Here is a 22700-nt window from a genome sequence, read left to right on the forward strand (position 1 = left end):
AGGATGAAAGCTGCCCATTGTTAACCACAGGGGCAACTTTGGTAGAATGGAAAAAGCTCTGGAGTTGTGTGGCTTAGGTTCAGTCCTGCCTTCTCGTCTTTCCTTCTGGTCATGGGTGTTATTCAGCTACCTGTAAATGTCAGCATATCGTATCTTCTTCATAAGTTAGGGCATTCAGGGAGGCCGTATGAGTGCATATTCAGGCTAGAACCTGGCATCTATTGGACTCCCAACAGCAACTTATTTTGCCACTCTCTTTTATTCACAAGATAGGTAGATAGATATCATCCTTATCAGAGTTTTGGCTGGCTTTTGATATGATGGACTGAAGTCTTACTATCTTAGACTTGGGACCATTTGGCATGTTAACTTGCTATCAAGATGGTGTCTGGTGAGTTATTCCATAGCAGCGGTTACTTGCAACCTCCTTATGCCACTGAGAGAGGGAATTGACATCGTGCATTGCTCTCCATTTCATTCGGCTTCCGTTTCATTTGGCCTCTGTTTCTAGAGCACCTCCTTTGTGCCAGGGCCTGTGCTGGGCACTGGGTAGACTGAACTGGCTAACGCAGGACCTTGCCTCAGGGCTGTCAGCCTAATGGGAGTGGCAGACACACCGACAGCGGCAATTCCATGTAGCATGTGCTGCGGGAGCCAGAGACACAGGGGCCGAGGTGCTGAGCAGCGCCACATCTGCCCCTGCCTGGAGGAGTCAGGACAGGCTCTCACAGGCAGATCCAGCTCATTTTGACAGTCAAGTCTGAGATGGCCAGAGATGGGGGAAGAGCATGGCAGCAGCACTGAGCTGGGGTGAGGATGACACATTGTGGAAACTGTGAGTGGATTTGTGAGAGTCATTAGATAAGGAAACTGATGTTGTAAGAAATCAGAAGTATCCAATGAATGTAACCCTTGGGAAGTCTTTTCTCTGGGCCTGTTTCTCTATCCTCCAAATGAGGGCCCCTTCCAGCCCCAATGAGCCATGATTCTCTAAGTCTGTGGCTCACAGCCTGCAACTCGGTATGAAACCGACTTGGATCTCTGCCTGCCTATCTTATCTTCCTATTTATATTTGGAAACCTGCTTCTTCATCTGTTAGAATTGCCTACAGTCCACACCCTGGAAATTTCTGTTTACCTTGATATGCTATGAGCATAATCCAAGGTTATTAATAAAACCAGGCAGCTTCCCAGAAGCCAAAGGCTGGAGCACAAATGTGTAGCTAACTGTCTCCTCTGGGAGGCTTTGGTGGCTGTCATAAGAATACCCACCCTGCATGGGCCCCATCCGACCTCCAGGGCCAGGATGGGATGAGGACCCTCTTGGCCTATATGGGAAAAACACTGACCTGTTTCATATTTTCCTTCCCCAGGCAGTGAAATTCGCATACCTGTAAACCTAAGGGGCTGCAAACTGACAGCATATAGATATGTTTGGGGGCTTACATTCTGTTTTTAATATCAAAGAATTTAATATAAAAACAAGGACATTTTGCCAAACGTGTGGACTTGCACCATCTCTTAGAAAGATTTGTTAACACGAGGCTTGCCATCCTCCACTGGAGGTGAGTGGATGCTCCCCTTTTCAGAAGGGCATGAGTTCTAGAGTTGACCCTCGTCCCCACCCCTCCTTATTGTCTTACCTCTATAGGCATTCCGCTGTGCCACTCTGAGCTTCATATCCTTTGGTTTCTCATCAGATAGTGCATAATAGTTACTTAACTGTTACTGATATACCCAGCTACAGAGCACTGTCCAGGTAACAAGGCCCTTTCTTGCTCCTTTTCCATTCCGTCCTCACAGCACCTTGCAGAAGTGGATGTGGTTATTCTCATTTTACGGATGAGGAAACCAAGGCCCAGAGAAGTGAAATGATTGTTCTGTGGGTCTTATACCCAAAAGGTGGCTTTGCAGAGTGGGTGGCGTGGCCCGGGGGAAGCAGGGGCTGTGCTAGCCTTGAGTTACTCTAACGTGCTGTGTAGTCCTATAAAGCCCCTGCCCCTTGGGAAGCTCTAGTTTCCTCTTCTGTAAAGTGAGGTTGCTGCCCTAAATTAGAGGTTGGTAATGTGAGCATGTGGCTGGGAAAAAATAACTGCAAGTTACCATTTTCTCCCACTGTGAATATGGGTAATGAAGCACAATAGCATTAGCAATCTCTGGGACTTTGTTACCAGGAGGAATCAGATATTTTTGTATCCCATTATAATTGTTGCAGATACCTCAAAATATCACTTACACTCATCACTACCTCAAGGTTATGATAGTTATTAGACCTGCTGTTAAATCTTGTTACGACTGAAAAAAAAAAGAAAGAAAAATCAACTGTCTCACAAATTTCTCCTTTAAACATTTTGATAGCTATTTCAATATAATTGGTTTTCTTTGTAATCTTATGTATTTTCATTTTACGAATTTAGAAACATTTTTCTGAGAAAGGGTCTATAAGTTTCAAAGAGGTCCATGGGACAAAAAAAGCAAAGGCCTTTGATCTCTGTTGCCCAAACTCCTGGGACTCCAGACTCCTTGAGGCTTAGACCATGGCCCCTCATTCAGTGTCAAGCCCTGCCTCCGACCCCTCCACCCAGCCTGAGCTGCCTTCTCACCAGTAGCAGCTTCTGAGGCAATTCCCTGGGCCCTGTGCAGCGTGGTTGGCATTCAGTTACATCAGACCCACATCTCTCAATTGTTGGTGGCTGAAGCTGTTTGAGAAGCCCGGGATGGGGTGGGAAGAGAGGGAGTGCAGGCTCCTGCGCTCCCACTGGCCTTGGCTCTGGATGGAGGTCTCCTGTGTTGGAGAGCACGGTGCTGCTCAGATCTCTAGGTCTCCATATCCTCTTGGTTTTCATCCTCCCCACCCTGGCAGATCCTTGGTGGGGAATCTCAGATGGGGTTTGGGAGGGCAGTTCCTGTTGTTTTGCAGGGATGGCAGCTGAGACACAGAGAGGGGAAAAAGCCTAGGGTCACACAGAATGGGATATTTGAGGAAACGAAGGAATGGCAGAGCAAAAGGAAATAGGGCTGCTGGAAAGCGCTGAGCCATGCTGGGTCCCGTCACCAGGGCAGGGGTCACATCTTCTATGAGGACGGGTGCAGGGAGATTGGTTGGGAGGCCATTGTGGAAGCTCAAGTGAAAGATGACTGTGGCTTGTAGGAGAAGCAGGGATGGTGAGAAGTGGACCAAATTGGGAGAGATTGGGAAGTTAGAGCCAGCAGGACTCAATAATGGCTTAGGTCTTGGGGGTTCAGTGCAGGAGAGCGGGGTGTCAGGAGTGACCTAGGTTTCTAGCTTGTGTGGTTGGTGGAAGTTGGCATCACTTATTGAGATGGGGGTCAGCAGAGGATGACCCTTTGGAGAGAAACCGTGAGGATTGGGGTGCTGGTGGTCTGAGCTGGAGGTGAACAGGTGGGTCCAAGCCCCAGAACACGTGCTTCCCATTCCCGCTGCCACTCTGTGCAACTGGTAAATTACATTGCCTCTCTGAGCCTCCATGTCCTCAGCTATAAAACTAGGAGAGGAAAACCGACTTTAGAGGGTTGTTGTGGTGGTTATTATGAACATGGAGTGGAAGCACCTTGCATATTGTAAGCCATCAGTGAACACAGGTGGTCCCTGATGGTGGTTGATTTTAATTAAACATATATCCGCAGGAATCTTAAAAGATCCTGTTACAAAGAGGCACATCTGGTACATTTTCTCCGTTAGGAAATAAAGTTTGGAGTCCATGACTCTAGCAGCAGTGGTGGTGATGATAAACCGAGGTTTCCTTGGCTGTTTGAATGAAGGACATACATCTGCCTCCATCGTGTAGGGACTTGGTACTATACAGAGTGGGCATCATTGGGCTGGGATGCATATATTTGAGTTCCATTTCTGCCTCAGTGGCCTTGGGTAGGCCACATAGTCCCTCTAAACCTTTATCTCTTTGGTTGTAAATGAGCATGGTGATAATATTTACTTCTGATCATGTTACAAAATGCAGACTAAATGTGTGCATGTAAGGTTTATGTAATGCACCTACCAGGGGCATAGTAGGTACTGAATGGAAATTACTGCCTTGCTCCTTACGTGACGATTTCTCGCCTTGGAAAAGAAAGTAGAAAGTGACCTCAGGCCCCTCCCAGCATGGCCTCATTCCACCTCTCTTGCCCTGGTCTTCTGTCCCCTCCTTTCCTTCCTGTGGTCCAGCCACCACAGGCAGCAGCATGCCTTCCCCAGCCTAAAGGCCCCTTTCTCATCTTTTGACTATCAAGGGCCTTCTTAGTCTCCAGGCCCCAGGCAAGTGCTCCTTGTCCATGAAGCTTTGCTGAGGCTGCCAAGGAGGATCCATGGCCCTGTCTCCCATATCCCTGAGTGGAGCCCTGTCACTCAGCCCTCTCTTGAGCACATTCCAGCACTCAGCTTTTAGAACAGCTGTGTCTCCTTTACTATAACCTCTTATGCCGTGTCTCTTACAATCTCATATGACCCTCAAAGCTGAGCACACGATCCACACATAAACATCATTTAACTGCATGGAATTGAATTAATTGGACTGGTACAGGATAGGGCAGCAGCTCAGTCACCCTGTCCATGGCTCCAGACTTAAGTGGTGCAGGGATCAGAGGGCCTGAAGAAGAGGAGTTGCTGCACCAGCAGAGTCAGAGAGGAACAGCTTGGATGGATGGTTTTGCAGTTGGTGCCTGAAAGGACCCTCCACAGATCAGCTCTGAAGCAGCCAGGCCCACAGCCTTCAGGGACTGGGCTGCTGTAGCCAGGCTGCTAGAAGGAGCTGGCAAGGATGACCAGTGGCTTCACAAATGAAGTTAGGGACCCTTTCCTTGAGCCTGGGTCAGTCTTGGCTCTGCAGCTCTGCCTGTTCCAGCCTTCTCCCAGCCCCATCCCTCTAGTCCGTCTTGACTGCACCCAGAGTGATTATCTCAAGGACAAGTCTGGCCTTCTGTTTGCCAAGCTTAAAAGCCCCCGGAGCATGACAGCATTGCTAGAAGCTGGCCCCTGAGCCCTTTGTAGTCCCTGTGCTCCGTCAGGCTCCGCATCTCCTTCTAATGCTTGTGCTTCTCAGGATGTATCTACCTTTTATGCCTCTTGCCACAAAACTTTTGTTTTGAAAACATTGTGCTCATGTGTCTCCCTTGAAGTCTGTCTTGCCCATTCCATCCTGGTAGAGTTGACCTCTACCTCACTGGATCCCACTGTAGATCACAGGCTCCCTATCCACCAGTAACACTTTGGACCTTTTTAGTGCAGGGAGCATGTCCTATTAACCATGATTAGTAGTAGAAATGATAAAAGCAGTGAGTATTCTTAAGGACTGACTTGCAGCCCTCAGCTAGATGTTTGAGAAATGCTAAGTCTGGTATCAGCTCTGAAAGGCTGGGATAAAGATCTTCACTTTGCAGATAAAGAAGCTGATGCTCAGAGGAGTTAAGTAACTTTCTCAGTGTCACACAACTCACATAAGTCAGAGCTGGGATTTGAACATGGATCAGGCCAATGCTCTTTCCACTCTCCGCAGCCACCAGTTGTAGTCTGGATCTGCTGTTCAGAGTAAGCAACCAGCATTTCTTGTTGAATGAAAGGGTGAGTAGGAAGTTGCTGAGTGGAGAAATTGCTCTTTCAAGAAGAGATCACTTCCTCGTTTTTGTTGTTCTTTACAAAGGCTCTCTCACACCGTTCTGTGGACCTGGTTGTAAAGAAGTGATAGTATGATACAACCTCTTAGACTTTCCATGTTTTTAGGTAAATAAGAAAATTTGTTATCTCTGCTGCACAGCACAGAAAATGATCTCACTCTGAAAGGAACTTGATGCAGAGTGTCCTCAGCTGGGGAGCACCTGCAGAGGAGGCAGCTGTGATGAGAGCACCCAGAAGAGGATACAGCTGGTCTTTGGAGGCCAATTAATACATTCGGATTTCACTCTTGGCCCCAGCCAGCCACAGTAGGTTGGTAGGTTGGTAGGTTGTTGAGGCTGAGGTCCTGTGGCTGCTGTACAATGTTCTCAACCTAAATTGCTTCACACCATGACCGCTCTCAAAAATGATACATAAACAAGAGGGAGGGAGAAAGGACAAAATCTTTGACTCTGAATAAAACCAAAGTAAGCATGTTTCAAGGACCTGATCAGCAGTGGATGTTCAGGAAGAAAAATCCAAGCTCCGACAATGAATGATAAAGTTGGAATTGACAGACCATGGTTTCTGGAGGAGAACTCATCTTTACTCAGACGTCCAATGGTAATGTAACCAACTCAGCTTAGATCAGCAGAATTTCCTGAAATTGGCTTCTGCATCTCAAGAGTAGATACTTCCAGTTCAAGATGCATCTCTAAGCCATACTTCCAGCTCAAGAAGCATCTCTGAGCCTCAGGATTCCTGGGCCTTTTTGAGCAGGGACAGCAGAGACTTCCAAAAAGAAAACACTAGCTTGCACCTTCTCTAACTCTTCTTTGCTAAGTTACTGGGATCCTTCCCTTGTAGGTTGTAACCCACTTAGCCCTACAGTCCACCTTGATATAATGGGGCACCCAGTGGAAGCCTCAGCCCTCCTGGTAGGTAAAGCCTGGAAGTTCAGGCGTCCTTCTTCCAACTCTTTTCCCAAAGTACCCAGGGCTTACCAGGCCATCTCACTTTCCATTCCCACACCTACCGTATTAGCCCAACACACAGAACTGGGCTTCTGCCCTGGTTTCCTGTTCAGATCCTTGGTTCCTGCCTGGAAGTAGAAGACTCTTTTGAATTTCAGTGAGCTTGGCTGTCTTCCTAACACCCTACCAGCCCAAACCCCATTCCAATCACCCCAGCTGCCTGGGGGCCTATGTGAGTAGGCCAGCCACTCATCATTAATAAAAGTGAATAGGAATTGTTAGTAACTAAAAATTATAGTAACTCATTAAATGATTATTATGATGATAAATAGTGTAATGGTTTAGCGCATGACTTCTGGATTCAGACTGCCTGGGTTCAGAATCCTGGCTCCAACATTTATTTTGTGACTTCAGACAGTTCTGTTAGCCTCTCACTACCCCAGCTTCTATATAAAGGGAGGCAAATAATAGTGCTTAACTCACAGAATTATTTATAAGGGTTAAATGAGTTAATATTTGTAAAGTTCTTAGGACAATGTCTGGCACACAGTAAATACTTTAGCTAAGATTATCACAGCATAGCAATTAGAATAATATTCAACAACATGTGTTGGGCCTTTGCTAGGCACATTAGCAATGCAGAAACCCAGGGGTAGGTACTTTTATTAGCCTCACATTTCAAATGAAAGCACAGAGGCTTAGGGAGGCTAAATATGCCCCCAAGGTCACCCAGAGAGGCAGACCTAGAACCAGGGGTCAAGCCCAAACTGATTCCAGAACCAATGCAACATTTAACAAAGACCTAGTGAGCCTCACCAGGTATTCCAGTTCCTCTTCATGGGATCTTTAGCTAAAGAAGGACACTCCAGACAGAGGGATGCTTAAGTAAAAGGAATCTGGAAGCAGAATCTTGAAGAAAGGAGGCTTCAGACACAGGCAAGGCCAAGACTATTTACTACATCTTGGTCTTGTCTTCCCAACTAAACCCCAATTTCTTCCAGGGCAGGAAATGAGCTTTTATTCTTCTCCTGTGCCTCCTTGGCCTGAGTGAGTTCCTAAGCCCTCCATAATAGGCCCCAGAAAATCTCTGACCTGCTGAGCTCCTTCTGTTCCCTGCACTAGTATGTAAGTGGCCTAAGATGACTAAAGTGAGCGCATCAACAGCTTACATGCAACTGATCACTATGCCCAAGGTGCTCTGTGGTAAGCTTGAAGAGAGTTCAAATTAAGTTAAGGAAATGGTGGCTCCACACCACACCCTGATTTCTGACTTCCATCCTGGAGATACTACAGGAAAAGCGGGGAAGCACAATTTCACTTAATTCAGTGAACTAAATGCTGAATTGAAGACAACGTAGAATCAGGGAACAGGGAAGAGATGTGGCCAGAGAAGTACTGAGCCTCTTTGACCTGCCATCAATTCAAGAAAGTAACTTAAAGAAATATTCATAAACATAGTTATTGATCTATAGAGAACCATCAAGTCAATAATGCTAGTAATGCAAATTGGTTTTAAAGTGTTGAGAGACAAGGCAGTGAATTAGATATAATTTGGTATAATATATTAGATATATAATTTGAAATTGAGTCCATTTAAAAGGCATTCATTGAATGGAGGCAAAACAGGGTGGAGAGAGGAAGGAGTTGCAGAAAAGCATAAGACATGGACTTTGCCTTTGAGAGACTTTAACTGTGGTGTTCTTGTGGCTGCCCACGCCAGGACTTTGAGTTTTGTACGTGGAGAGAAGTGCCACAGTCCTTCATGAATAGGCTTAAATCAGACCCTGCACATTTGAAGACAGGACTGGTTTGTCACTAGAACTGCTTTCTCTGTGAAGATCTGTGTTTATTTCTTATGAAAACCTAGAGGTGATTGCTTGATCCTTGAAATAGATAGGTTATTTAAATATTTTTAAAATATATTTTTAAAAAAAGTAATCCAGTGAGTATTCATTGAGTACCTAGTATGTGCTAGGTGCCATGCTAAATTCTGAGTAGACAGGGGTAGACAAGAGAGACCAAGTCTCCGTCCTGATTGCATTAGTCTATTCTCACACTGCTACAAAGAAATACCTGAGACTTCGTAAGTTATAAAGAAAAGAGGTTTAATTGACTTACGGTTCTGCAGGCAGTACAGGAAGCATGGCAGCATCTGCTTGGCTTCTGGGGAGGCTTCAGGAAACTTACCATCCTGGTGGAAGGTGAAGGGGAAGCTGACACTTCACATGGCTTGAGCTGGAGGAGGAGGGAGCAAGGGGGGCCATGCTAAGACAACGCACTCACCGTCAAAAGAAGAGCAATAACAGCATAGTGCCCAACCATTCAGGAGAATCCACCCCATGATCTCATCACCTTTCACCAGGCCTCATCTTTAACATTGGGGATTACAATTCAACATGAGATTTGGGGGGACACAGATCGAAACCATGTCATTCATAGAGCATGCAGTCTGGTACTCATTAAACCAACCATGCCAAACAGTGCTTAATTACAGTTATGAGATGTGCCGCAAAGGAAGCCCCACTAAACAGTCAGATGGGCTCACTTAGCTTGGGGGTTCAGGGCTTCTGGGAGGATATGGCACTGGAGTTGAGAAGCCTGAAGGGTACATTTGGTTCAGTCAGGTAGAGAGGAGTACAAACAACCTTGCAGGCTGAGGTAGCAGCACCCAGGGTCTGGAGCCATTTGCAAACCTTAAAGGGGGCCAGTGTGGCTCAAGTATAGAGACTGTGAGGCAGATGGGTGTATCTGCAATACCTGAGCAGTACAGAAGCCAGGTTCTAGAAGCAGGCTTGTGAGGCACAGGGACAAGTGAAGGACTTTGGATTTTATCTTTAGTAGAGTAGGAGACTGTCAGAAAGCTTTAGGCATAAAAGATCATTCAATTTGCATTTAAAAAATTCCTTCTGGCTTCTGGTGGTGAGAGAATTGGAGTAGATGATGTGGGAGACTAGTGCGAGGCCATGGCAGGAGTCCCCTGGAGAGGTGATGGTGTTGTGAATGAGGGCGTGGACCTGGAGAGGGAGGGAAGGGAACCAACTTGGTGATTGATTGGCTATGAGTAGTGACACACAGCGGCGTGTCAAGACAGGTACTCAGATTTGTGGTGGGAACAACTAGTAGATGGCAGTGCCCTTTACTGTGATTGAACATGCCAGAAGCAAGCTAAAAAATCACCAGGGTAAAAGACAAATAGCAAACTCTCATGTAGCAACAAGAAAGAAACTAACACCCAAAATGAGTAAAGCACATGCAATTCCCAAAGAAGTGTGATGACCAAGAAACAGAGAAAGATGTTTAACAGATATGCAAGAGAGGCAGATTAATTAGGTACCATTTACCTATCACATCAACAGAGATTTTTTTAAAGTATGCTAATGCCTAATATTTAGAGAAGCAAGAGGAATTGGCATGCTCATATACTGCTGGTAAAAATGATAAGTGATACACTCTTAGGAGAGGAGCAGCTATAATTTTTTAAAATGTTAAGCAATGTAGTGTATCATCAAACAACCCTATAAGAAATATGTACAAAGATATTAGAGTATTTACACTAATGAAAAATTAGAACACTCTGTCCATCTGTAGGAAATTAATTTTATATCTATGTAACAATTTAAAAGCATGCTATTGGCTGTGGTGGCTCACGCCTATAATCCAAGCACTTTGGGAGGCCAAGGCGAGCGGATCATAAGGTCAGGCGTTCAGGACCAGGCTGACCAACATGATGAAACCCCGTCTCTACTAAAAATACAAAAAACAGCCAGGCCTGGTGGCATGTGCCTGTAATCCCAGATACTCAGGAGGCTGAGGCAGGAGAGTCACTTGAATCCAGGAGGCAGAGCTTGCAGTGAGCCAAGGAAGAACCATTGCACTCCAGCCTGGATGACAGAGCGAGACTTCATCTCAAAAAAAAAAAAAAAAAAAAACCCTGCTATTTTACTAAATTAAAGATAGATTAAAATGAGCTTGTATGGCATGACCTTACTTTGTAAAGCATCTGAATGTACATTGTGTGGATGTCTGTGTGTGTGAGTATACATATAGAAATGTTTAGAAGGAAATATATCTAAAATCATATTGATGATGGTAGGTGAGTTTTTATTGTATTTAGTAAATAGAAAGAAAATACTTCCAAAAAGAAAGAAAACAATGCATGACTGCAGTATAACAGAGACTGTAATAAGTGTTGTCTCGAGGGAAGCCAGGAGAGGGAGTAACTAATTCTGGCCCAGGCTGGTGGGAGAAGGCTTCCTGGAAGAGGTGCCATTGGACAGGGAATGAATAGTCAGGGTTCTGTTCATTTGTGTTCCTGTTTCTGCACAGTTTGTAGCTCAGCAGAAAGTAAGCCTAACCCAGCTCAATAGGATGTTCAACCTGTTTGCTCTCTTGTCATAAAAGATTCATGCCAATTAATTTAAAACCAGATGACAGGAAGTGGAAACTTAGAGCTTTAGAAAGACACTAGACAACAGCTTCGATCAGTGTCCAATGCAGTCACTTTGCCACTTTCTCCCACTTCCCCTGCCTGGGTTGGGATTGCATACTCATTTGCAGGGGCAATGGCATTCCTGGGTATTAGTTTGTCAGCCTTTTCTATTTTCTCAGTTACTATTTTGGAACATTGAATAAATAATCACTTTCAGTTCATATTTTCTCAACATGGTTTTAGAAATTATGTAGCTTTGTACTCAAGCACCCGTTTGGGAATGTAAATAAGTATCCATATGATCTAGTAACTTTATGGAAAAGCTGAGGACAACATAACAAAACAGGATGACCCTGCCTGGATTTGAAAACAACTTCATTGGTGACCAGATGGCACAGAATTGCAGATCTGGGGCCTGAGGAGGGTGGGGGAAGCTGAGTGCGCTCATGGGGCACTGGGTTGGGTTAGAAGCCGGCAAGCAGAGAGCTGGTCCCCACTCCTTCAGTTACTAGCTGTGTGACCCTGGTGACCTACTTGACATGGTCTAAGTGTTAGGTGCTTTTACGATTCAGCTTCGAAATAAGAAACACTTCAGCTCTGAAGCTACAGTGCAGTGAAGGACTTCAGACCAGCGTCCCATAGTGCAGTAGGGGAACTGCTGGGAATTGGCATAGTACGTGGATGAGCATTTTCAACTCCAAAAGTATTTATTTTAATGAATAGTAGAAATATATATATATTTGTTTGTATGTTTGTTTGTTTGTTTTTGAGACAGAATCTTGCTCTGTCACCAGAGCTGGAGTGCAGTGGTACGATCTAGGCTCACTGCAACCTCCACCTCCCAGGTTCAAGTGATTCTCCTGCCTCAGCCTCCTGAGTAGCTGGGACAACAGGCGCCCACCACCATGCCTGGTTAATTTTTTGTATTTTAGTAGAGATGGGGTTTCACCATGTTGGCCAGGAAGGTCTTGAACTCCTAACCTCATGATCCACCCTCCTTAGCCTCCCAAAGTGTTGAGATTATAGGCATGAGCCACCGTGCCCAGCCAGAAATACACATACACACACACACACACACACACACACACAGAGCACCTGTCACCTATGACTTCTTAGATATTATTCAAATGGTTTCTGTGACAAATTCCTTTACATTGTTAGCAATCCTTTTTTAATTACAGAAAACTATGTTAGTTGCAAGGGCGCCTTCCGTTGGAGAGAAAGGGCAGAAATAGAGAGCTGCAGAAACAATTTTGAAAATCATTAAAAATATATAGTTAAGTAGAAAACATGAATTGATTTGGAAAAATTAGTAAATGATAGTAAAGGTGATGCATGGTTATGGCAAAAATGTGAATGGGGTACCAAAATTATGGCATCAGGCCTTAGACAGATCGCTGAGCCTTGCTGAGCTGCAGTTTTCTTGCCTATGAAATCTCCCAGGGTGGTTATAAGGATCATGAAATCATACCTGTAGATATTATTAGGTCATTAGCAGTCACATAGTAGGGACTCAGATATATGAGTTTCCCTCTCTTTTCCTTAGCCTTGCTTTTTTAGGTTAAAAAAGAAATCTGTGATCAGCTGGTCCAGTTTTCCTATTTTTTCAGATGAGGTAACTGCAAGTAAACTAGGGAAAGACCAGCCCAAGGCTCTAAAAGTTGCTCACTTCTCACTCTTCTGGGCTCAGGTACGAACAGTACCTGTCAGAGACCTGACCACACACCTGGAAAGGCCTTGGAGAAACTGACGGAAATGATGAGAATGAAAATGAGTCAGTAAGGGCAATGGTCAACTGTCATGGCCTGACACAGGTGGCAGGAGAGGAAAATCACAATTGGCATGCTGTTTTTAATATAGTATATCTTTTTTTTGCTGCCAGGAAAATTCCTGGCAGTAGGTTCTCAGTAATATGTTTGGTGAGTCCGAATATAATTGCCACCAGTCTACTCTTTTTTTTTTTTTTTTTTTTTTGAGAGAGAAAGGGAAATGGGGAGAGAGAACAGGAGTCTTGCTCCGTTGCCCAGGCTGGAATGCAGTCTAAAAATAGGTATTAAAAACCTCTTTTATGCCGATAATTGTGCTTAGCAGCAGAGACAGGAAGGAATAGGGAAGAAAATAACAAACAGCCAACCAATATTTCATTTAAGTCTGTGAAATGCTATGAAAATACCGAAGAGTGATTTACTTCCAATTATGTGGTCACTTTCAAAATAGGTGTAATATGATACTGAGAAAAATGTATGTTCTGTGGACCTGGGGTGAAGAATTCTATAAATATTCACTGAGTTTACTTGTTCCAGGTCTGAGTTCAAATCGTAGATGTCCCTGTTAATTTTCTATCTCGTGGATCCGTTGAATATTAACAATGTGGTGTCAAAGTCTCCCGCTATTATTGTGCGGGAGTCCAAGTCTCTTTATAAGTCATTAAGAACCTATCTTATGTATCTGGGTGTTCCTATATTGGATGCATATATATTTATGATCATTGACTCCTGTTGTTGCATTGATCCTTTTACCATTATGTAATGTCCTTCTTTGTTTCTTTTAGTCTTTGTTACTATTAAAGTCTATTTTGTCAGAGACGGAAGTTGCAACTCCTGTTTTCTTTTTTTTTCTCTCTCTCCATTTGATTGGTGAGTCTTCCACCAACCTTTGTTTTGAGTCTCTGTGTGTCCTTGCTTATGAGATGGATCTGGATACAGGGTTTTGACTTTTCATTCAATTTGCCTGTCTGTGTCTCTGATTGGAGCATTTAATCCACTTAAATTTAGGATTAATATTGATATTTGTGAGTTTAATATTGTCGTTTAATGCTAGCTGGCTATTTTGCCCATTAGTTGATATAGATTCTTCATCATGGAGATACTCTTTACCTTTTGGTAAGTTTTTGGGATGACTGATACTGGTTGTTCCTTTCTGTAGTGCTTCGTTCAGAAGCTCTTGTAAAGTAGGCCTGGTGGTGATGAAATCTCTGAGTGCTTGCTTGTTCGGAAAAAAATTATATTTTTCCTTCATTTTTGAAGCTCAATTTGGCTGGATATGAGATTCTGGGTTGAAAATTCTTTTCTTTGAGGATATTGAATATTGACCCCCACTCTCTTCTAGTTTGCAGGGTTTCAGCTGAGAGATCTGCTGTGAGTCTGATAGGCTTCCCTTTATGGGTAACCTGACCTTTCTCTCTAGTTGCCCTTAGAATTTTCTCCTTTATTTCAACCCTGGTGAATCTAACGATTATGTGTCTTGGGGTTGACCTACTTGAGGAATATCTTTGTGGTGTTCTCTGTATTACCTGAAGTTGAGTATTTTCCTGCCTTACTAGGTTAGAAAAGTTTTCCTGAATAATATCCTGAAGAATATTTTCAGCTAGGATTCATTCTCTTCATGACATTCAGGTACACCTATCAAATGCAAATTAGGTCTTTTCACATAGTCCCATATTTCTTGGAGACTTTGCTCATTCCTTTTTTCTCTTTCTTCCCTAATCTTTTCTTCTCATTTCATTTCATTAGTTGGTGTTCGACCTCTGATATCCTTTCTTCTGCTTGATCAATTCGACTGTTAAAACCTGTGCGTACTTCGTGGCGTTCTCGTATTATATTCTTCAGTTCCATTAATTCACTTATATTACTCTCTAGATTGTCTATTCTTGTTAGGATTTCGTCAAACCTTTTTTCAAGGTTCTCGGTTTCTTTACATTGGGCTAGAACATGCTCTTTTAACTCACAGAAGTTTCTTATTATCCACCATCTGCAACCTAAATCTGTTAATGGAAAGCACTTATTCTCCATCAGGCCTTTTTCCCTTATTGATGAGGAACTGTGATTCCCCTGTAGAGGGAGAGGCATTCTGATTTTGGGTATTCTCAGCCTTTTTACTCTGGTTTCTTCCCATCATTGTAAATTTATCCACCTGTCATCTTTGTAATTACCGACTTTCAAATTAGATCTCTGAGTCGACCTCCAACTTGTTGATTCCCAGCGCCGGAATCTGAGCAACCTAACGTGCCGGCCAAAACAGCGGTGTTAAGATTAGTGGTGCTTTTCTGCCCAGGAATCTCCGGTCTGGCTTCCTTTTTGAGTCCCTTTTTCAATCAGCTGAATAGGCGACTCTGCCTTCACAGAGCTCCAAACGTCGACCAAAAGGGGACTCAGTCCTGCTTACTCTGCACCAAGAACCGCCGCGCTGGCCTCAAGAGTCATGCTGGCGACCCATGGGGCCCCTCCACTCGGAATCTCCTGATCCGTGAGCAACAAAAATTCGTCTGAAAGTGTGGCGTTCTCTCGTTCTCTGTGCTTTCACTGGGAGCTACAATCCTGAGCTGCTAGTGATCAGCCATCTTGGATCTTACCTATAGTATATCTTTATAGCCTCTGGTTAAAAAAAGGTAAACTCCATGTATAGAAGGAAAAGAAAAGAAAAAAATATCCCAAATTGTTGGAAGTGAATGTGTTGAGGTTGTGGTCCTTTTCTTGGCTTTATTTCTCCTGGTATTTTTAATGGTCTTTTTTTATTTTGACATCTATAAAAAATAAAAAGTGCCCAAATGATTGGAAGGCTGAATCTTCTGTGCTGAGAGTTGAGCACCATCAGCAAGCGTCCTGCTTGACACATAACTATTGATGATCATGCTTAATTTATTACTGCACTTCATTTTTTAAACAGTTATTTTGCAGCCCCTGACCACTTGCAGTTTTCCCAGTTACATGGAATCATAAGCAGTTTTGGTAACCAGTTTTAGGCATAAAACCTGTGATGCATTTTAGTCCAGAGATCTCAAGGAATTCATTGTGATTGTCTTCTTGTTTTGCAGATGGAAAAACTGAGAATCAGAGAGGGCTAGTGATCTCTCGGACACTTGGTCAGTAGGTAAGTAATGACGCTAAATGTGAACCAAAAACAAGATATGCTTCTAGTCTGAACAGTATAACCCCTGCCAGACCCATTGTCCCAGGCTTGTGACTTTTCTGTGTTGTGCAATTCATGTCAGTATGGAACAAGTCAGTAAATAAGTTGAGCCGGTTTGAAGCATTTGAGTATTACTTGCACCTGTGGCTTCTGTTTGTTCCCAGTGTGGAGTTGGCATGTATACAGGTGAGTCTGTGAAGCCCTTTTAGGCCATACCGGGCCAACATTGGGTCTTTCTCTGGGAATAGCGGGGCTCATTGAAAACTGGCCCATGCTGCAGTTGTTGTGACATTCACTCTCGCTTCAGCAGACCCAGCTGCTTGGTACGTCTAGAACAGAGAGCTCTGGATTAGTGTGGTCAAGAGTTCTGGGCCCAGATCCTGCAATGACCTGCTCTGTGACCTTAGGCAAGCCACGTAATGCATGAATTCACCCATTCTGCTTGCTTTCTTTCACACTGTTTTCCCCCAGGGTATTCAGTGCCAGCCTCAGTGCTGAGCACAGAGAACAAGATAAATACAGCATAGGCTTTGCCCTTGAGGAGCTCACAACCCAATCAGTGAGTTCCTCCATGTTCCCATTATCGTCTCATTATGAGAATTTCTAGCATCTGCTTTAGGGCATACAGTTTGAAGGGTACTTTGTGGTCTTTCCCACAACTCTATAAGGTAGGAAGAAGTTGTTTCTGGCATTTTGCAAAGGAGAAAACAATGGCCAAAAGAGTGGGCCAAAGCCATACTGTGCGTAAGAATCAGAGGTAGGCTTGAAACCCAGATTTACTAATTCCAAAACATTTGTTTCTAATAATAGCAGACCATTCCACCTGGTAGTTGTAGCATCTGAATGGTCATTGTTGCATTCTACCCCTTGGTAGTGAGTGTGATGCTGGGGAGATCAGCACCACTCTGGTGGGTGCTGGGATAATTTTCTGCAAGAGATTCCTTTCTGCATCTAGCTGATTGTTCCAGAAAGCGATGTTTTCTCCGCCTGAGATTGAAGGCAGCTGTGAGCTCACAGTAAACAGAGAACCAAGGGAAACCTGCTCCAGGCCCAGGGCTGAGGCTACCAAGTGGCTGGGATTTAGCATATCCGAGAGAATCCACCATGGATAGAGTGACACAGCCCCCGTCAGCCCCTTCTTGTGCAGTGACCTTGCTGTAAAACTGTGGCTTTTCTACCAAAGCTTAACGATCCTGGACTCTAAAGCAAGCATGGTCGTTTCTGCTTTTGCTGAGCTGTCTTGCCTCAGGCAAGACACAGAGGATGCTGGGGATTTGAAGCTATGCTGTTTATTTATGTGGATGACAACTCCTTGAGGATGAAGCTCTAGGGTTCCCTCAAAGTCTGAATTTCAAAAGATACATAAATGACCTCAGGGATCTGGCTCTTTTGTCATACAATATATGTGTATGATGTGAATTGTGACCATTGTTGCTGTAGATGCACCTAGATTGCTGTGATGTACATGATATGCAGGTTTTGTGGTAATGTGACTGTGCATGTGTGCGGTATGGGATTTTGGGGGAGTGTGCATGTGTATTTAATCCCTAGGAGACAATTCTTATTTTAAAAAAAACACTTATGGGTGTAATTTTTCAACAAGATCTAGAAATGGGCTTTTAATAAGCCTCATTAAACTCTTTGATTACTAGGGGAGACCAACCATTCTTTCATCTTTGCTCAGATCACAGCTCTCCCTTGCTCTCTTATTTGGGGTCAAAAATGCCTGCCATTCATATTGGTCTTTCCAAAGCCCTTTCCCCCATCTGCCCTCTGCAGCTCCCACTCCCACCCCAGTGCTTGTCTGACCTCTCCGCTTGAACCTCAGCACAGACAGTGCTGGTGTCTGGACTGACAGATGATAGCTGCGGGTGCTTCTGGAACCTGAGCGTCCCGGGTCTCAAGTTGTCACGGCAGGACACTTAGGGTCTTTGTTTAGGAAGCACTCTGAGCTGGGAGAGCTGGGGCTCCTTCCTTTCCTGGAGGGTCACTTACTACTACAGACTCTCAGCAGAACCGTGTGTGTACAAACCTTTCCTTTACAGATTGAGTTTCCCCTTGTCTGACACGGGAGGAGGTGAAGCTCTGTTGAAAGGCAGGTTTTGCCCTGGACTGCGAGCAGTCTGCCAGGTCTCCTGAGGAGAGCTGGTTCCCAGAGTGATTATCTTTCCTGAGCCAAGAGCCAGGTGCTTAGTGGCAGGAAGTGAGGTAGGCTTAGCAACAGGCTTATCAAGCCCTGCTACAAGAATGCTCATTCGTGTCAACAGGACTGGGTTTGTGTGGTTTTGTTCCTCCCTGGGTACTGTCTCAGTTCTGGGGCTGATATGTTCTGAGCAGAAGTACCTCTGCTCCTTCTCAGAGGTAATACACTCCCTGGGGTATGGGCTTCTGTCTGTGTCATCCTTGTGCATACCACAGTAGCAGCAAATTGCCGAGTGTGCAGAGGGCCAGCCAGTGTTTGCGGTATGCATAGAAGATGCTGGCTCCAGGCAGCAATCGTCCACCTGGAGTACCTGTGCTTTGTGTATTGGAACATACCTACATTTAAGTGCTGACTTAGCTTCTTTTTGTTTGTTTGTTTGTTTTTGTTTTTGAGACAGAGTTTTCACTGTCGTCTCCCAGGCTGGATTGCAATGGTGCAATCTTGGCTCACTGCAACCTCCACCTCCCAGGTTCAAGCGATTCTTCTGCCTCCGCCTCCCGAGTAGCTGGGATTACTGGCACCTGCCACCACGCTGGCTAATTTTTGTAGAGATGGGGTTTCACCATGTTGGCCAGGATGGTCTCGAACTCCTGACCTCAGATGATCTGCCCACCTCAGCCTCCCAAAGTGCTAGGATTGCAGGTGTGAGCCACTGTACCTGGTCCCTGATTTAACTTCCTACTGAACCAGCCCACTTACCTTCTCCGTGAGATTGCAGTGAACCAATGTTAAGGGTGTGTCCTGCATAAGCCTATTTATTCAAGGGCTAGTGGGGGCTAAAAACCAGCCTGCATTCCCCCTGCCAAGCCGTGTGTCCCAGAAGGGCTACATCTGCCCAGCAAAAGAGACCCCTTTTTCAGATTCACACAAAGTCAGAGATGGGGCTGGTAGTAGCCTTGTCTCTTTCAGCCTCAATGTCTTCATCTTTTGTGTAAACAGGCTGTGGGGATGATTTGTGATTATCCTTGAAGTATAACTGACACACAGAGACTGATAAATCATACTGGTCATTAGTAGTTGTAATTGTAGCAGCAGCAGTAGTAATGGTGTCAGTAATGATAATGCCTTATTTTTGTAGTGCTTTATGTTTCGCAAGGTTCTTTTATATTTGATTACTTCATTAGCATACATTAAAGGCAGGACTAAGATTGCTCTCTCTGGGACAAAGAGAAATATGATGTGAATTGCCTACTGTCAGCCCCTGAAGTCCTGACCTGGAGCCAGCATAAGCCATCCTGGCAATGCTGTGAGGTTGGGGTATGCAAAACTGGGGATACCTGGGAGACCCCAGAGCATCCACATTCTCCTAGAGCATGAGCTTCTTTCTGCCTATACTCCCATGCCCATTATCTACCTTGGTCCTGAAGGGCCTGCCCTATTTAGAACATTCTGCCTGGTTCTTCCCAGAAACCCCACTGGCGTGCCAGCCTCTGGTCCCTGTGGCTGTAGTCATTGGCTCAGAACGGGGTCCAAACCAGGTAAGCCACTGAGCATCACAGTCCTGCCTCACAGCCTAGGTAGATGTGTTACCTGGGTCTTCAAAGCCACCCAGGCAGACTCTCTAGGGGTGGGAACAATAGCCATCTTGCATGCATTTTCCAAACACCCCTTAGTCACTGCACCTCAACTCCTCTAGCCAACAGACATTCATGAAGCACATACCATATACAAGATACTCTGGTGACATCTTACACATATTTTTTTTCTAACTTTTTTTTTTTAGAGATAGTGCTTTCCTCCGTCATCCAGGCTGGGGTGCAATAGTGCGATCACAGCTCACTGCAGCCTCAAACATCTGAACTCAAGTGATCTTCCTCCTCAGCCTCCCAGGTAGCTAGGACCACAGGCACATGCCTGGCTAATTATTTTATTTTTAATAGAGATGGGATTTCACTATGTTGCCAAGTATGAGCCACCAAGCCCATCCTCTTTTTTTCTAACTTCTGTACCTATTTGCAAGATGAAATAACTAAGTTTCAAAGAAGTTAATTAACATGCCCAAGATTTCATAATTATTCAGTGGTAATGCTGGGATTTGAACTCATGTATTTAGACTAGAAAGCTTATGCACTTGACTTACATAAAGCATGTAGCACACAGTGGCTAGCAAAAAAATTTGTTGTCACCCATTCATGATAGTGTTTTCAAAATGATTATTAATAAAGTACTTATCATCCTGCATCCTAACTGCTGGTTCTCCTGTGGTCCTTTCCCATTGGACTGTGAGGTTTCTGAGGGCAGAAACTGGGAGTTCCAGTCCTTAACAGAGTACACAGTTTATAGCAACTGATTGATAAATGAACGATTAACAATATTGACAATGACTAAATGGCTATTTGCTAGGCATAGTGTTAAGTGCCTTTTATATATTATTTTATTTAATTCTCAAAGAAACCCTATAAGACAGATACTGTTATTAAAACCATTTTCACACTAAAGAAAAGACCTTAAAGAGTTTTCAATAACTTTCCCAGATCCCATTCCCAAGTGGCCAACCTGGGAATGGGACCCATGTCAGCTGACATGAAAGCTTGGTGCTTAATGTCTCACCTAGATGTACTGGCTTCCTGCAGGTGTACCTGCATGTGTCATAGCCACATCAGATGTCTATGGTTCCTTCAGAGAATTCTTGGGAAGCTGTCACTCAAATCCAGTGCCTTCGAATCCAGGGCTATGCAACATTTCCATTTAGAAGGGGCGAAGCTGGTGAAGGCTGGGAACCTGTAGTCCTGTGTAAAAGACAACATGAAGAGCCACTAATATAATTAGCAAGAAAAGAGTGACTTCCTAGGGAACACACCTAATTTGTTAGACACAAGTGGGGGCAAAATCAGCCTCAAGAGGCACAATCTTGTGAGCTCCTTGGAGAACAGTGGGGAAATGTTTCAGTGGCATTTACTGGGGGTATTTCTTGAGTTTGGCAAGTCCACTACAGAAGACTCATTGATGGTCGAGGACAGGAGAAAGGAAGGTCTTGGTGCATTGCTCTTAAGGGAGGGCCTTTGCTTCTAGTGCCTTCCCCCAAGACCTCATTGACCAGTGACTTGTTTCATCATGTGGAGCTTCATCTTATGCAAGCTAAAGAAACAGTATGCCAGCTTCACTGCTGCAAGATAATTGACCTCTTGTGATTTCATCCAGAAGGTAGCAGGAACATGTGCTCTTAGTGAAAGTTCAGCAGTAGGGAGACACATTTGTGCTGGGAAAGAGAGGGGCTTGGAGCAGCTCTGGGGACAACCTGGGCAGGACTAGGATTCTGACCCCTGACTCCTGCCACCACCAGGGCTCAAGTTGCATGAATCCAGGCTATGTTCTAAGTCCTGGGACTGCAGTGAGAAGTGCTGGTACCTTCATCTATAAAAGCTAGAACAGGAACAAGTGCTTGGAGAAACCACATATGAACACTCCTTGGCAAAGGGAGAGGTATGCTGATTAACAACACGATGACCTATCAGTTAGAGCCTTCATGGACTTGTCTTTGAGTGGAACCAGGACTTTGCCCTTTTGGAGGCTGGCCCTGTACACTGGAATGATAATACTGGTACTGGGAGCTGGACACTGAAGGCTCTTACTTCCCTCTGCCCCCCAGCAATGGTTTTTAAATCATACTCTGCAGGGCCCTGAGAGTTTAATGAAATCCTCTCTGGGTCTTCCATAGGAGCTAGGCAGACGATTTTCTACTAATTGCTGGGCCTCCACCATGCAGATCCTCTTCTCCCTGTCTGCAGGATGGGCTTCCTTGTTGCCAGTGGGGATATTTGGCTGGCATACACCCCCATGGCCATGCTGTTTGATTGCAGCTGATGTCTATTCTCATTGGCAGTGTGTCAATACCACATCAGGTATTAAATGTTTTGGCCAGGCACAGTAGTTCATGCCTGTAATTCCAGCACTTTGGGAGACCTAGGTGGATCACCTGAGGTCAGGAGTTTGAGACCAGCCTGGCCAACATGGTAAAACCCTATCTCTATTAAAAATAAAAAATTATCCAGGCGTGGTGGGCACCTGTAATCCCAGCTACTCGGGAGGCTGGAGAATAGCTTGCACACGAGGCAGAGGTTGCAGTGAGCTGTGATCACACTACTGCACTCCAGCATGGGTGACAGAGTAAGACTTGGTCTCAAAAAAAAAAAAAAGTTTTGAATGTTACTCTTGTTAGCAAACCTTCTTTGGACAGAGGAAAACAGTGCTGTCCTATGCCAGCCGCATCCTAACTTAGGCACATCACACCAGTGACCAACCTTCAAGCCACTGCTTCACAGAACTAAGGCAGTTTTGTTGTCTTTGAGAAGGGTTTTATGTGCTTCCTCATCCATCCTAGAGTCACAGAGTCACCTGAGTGTCACCAGTCCACAAGGTCATGTGGGGTTTGGCTATTTGTTTACCACCCACATGCCCCCCCGCCCCGTGCCACTGCAGCAAAAACTCTGGTTTTCTTGCAGTGGCAGATCTGAAAGCTGGAGTTTGTCTCTTCCATCCCAGCCCCTGGCATGCCTCTTTAGCAGGCAGATAGCATGCTTCGTTGCCTGCCCATGGACATGGCTCCCAGATTCACTCAGCTGTGCCTTTACAAACAAAC

At 44.7% G+C, this 22700-nt stretch overlaps 1 protein-coding gene across 7 annotated transcripts in view; it reads left to right on the forward strand.

Annotated features, from left to right (window-relative positions):
• The window catches only part of TENM4 (teneurin transmembrane protein 4), an 827507-nt gene that overhangs the window by 131417 nt on the left and 673390 nt on the right, over positions 1 to 22700 (forward strand). For all 7 annotated transcript variants that reach the window (XM_017509841.2, XM_017509836.2, XM_017509838.2 and 4 more), the window contains exon 2: positions 15824 to 15879. The gene's annotated coding sequence lies outside the window, so the exon portion shown is untranslated. The remainder of the gene's footprint in view (positions 1 to 15823; positions 15880 to 22700) is intronic.

This window comes from Cebus imitator, unplaced genomic scaffold, assembly GCF_001604975.1.
Source record: "Cebus imitator isolate Cc_AM_T3 unplaced genomic scaffold, Cebus_imitator-1.0 Scaffold424, whole genome shotgun sequence".
In the NCBI taxonomy this organism is placed as follows: domain Eukaryota; kingdom Metazoa; phylum Chordata; class Mammalia; order Primates; family Cebidae; genus Cebus; species Cebus imitator.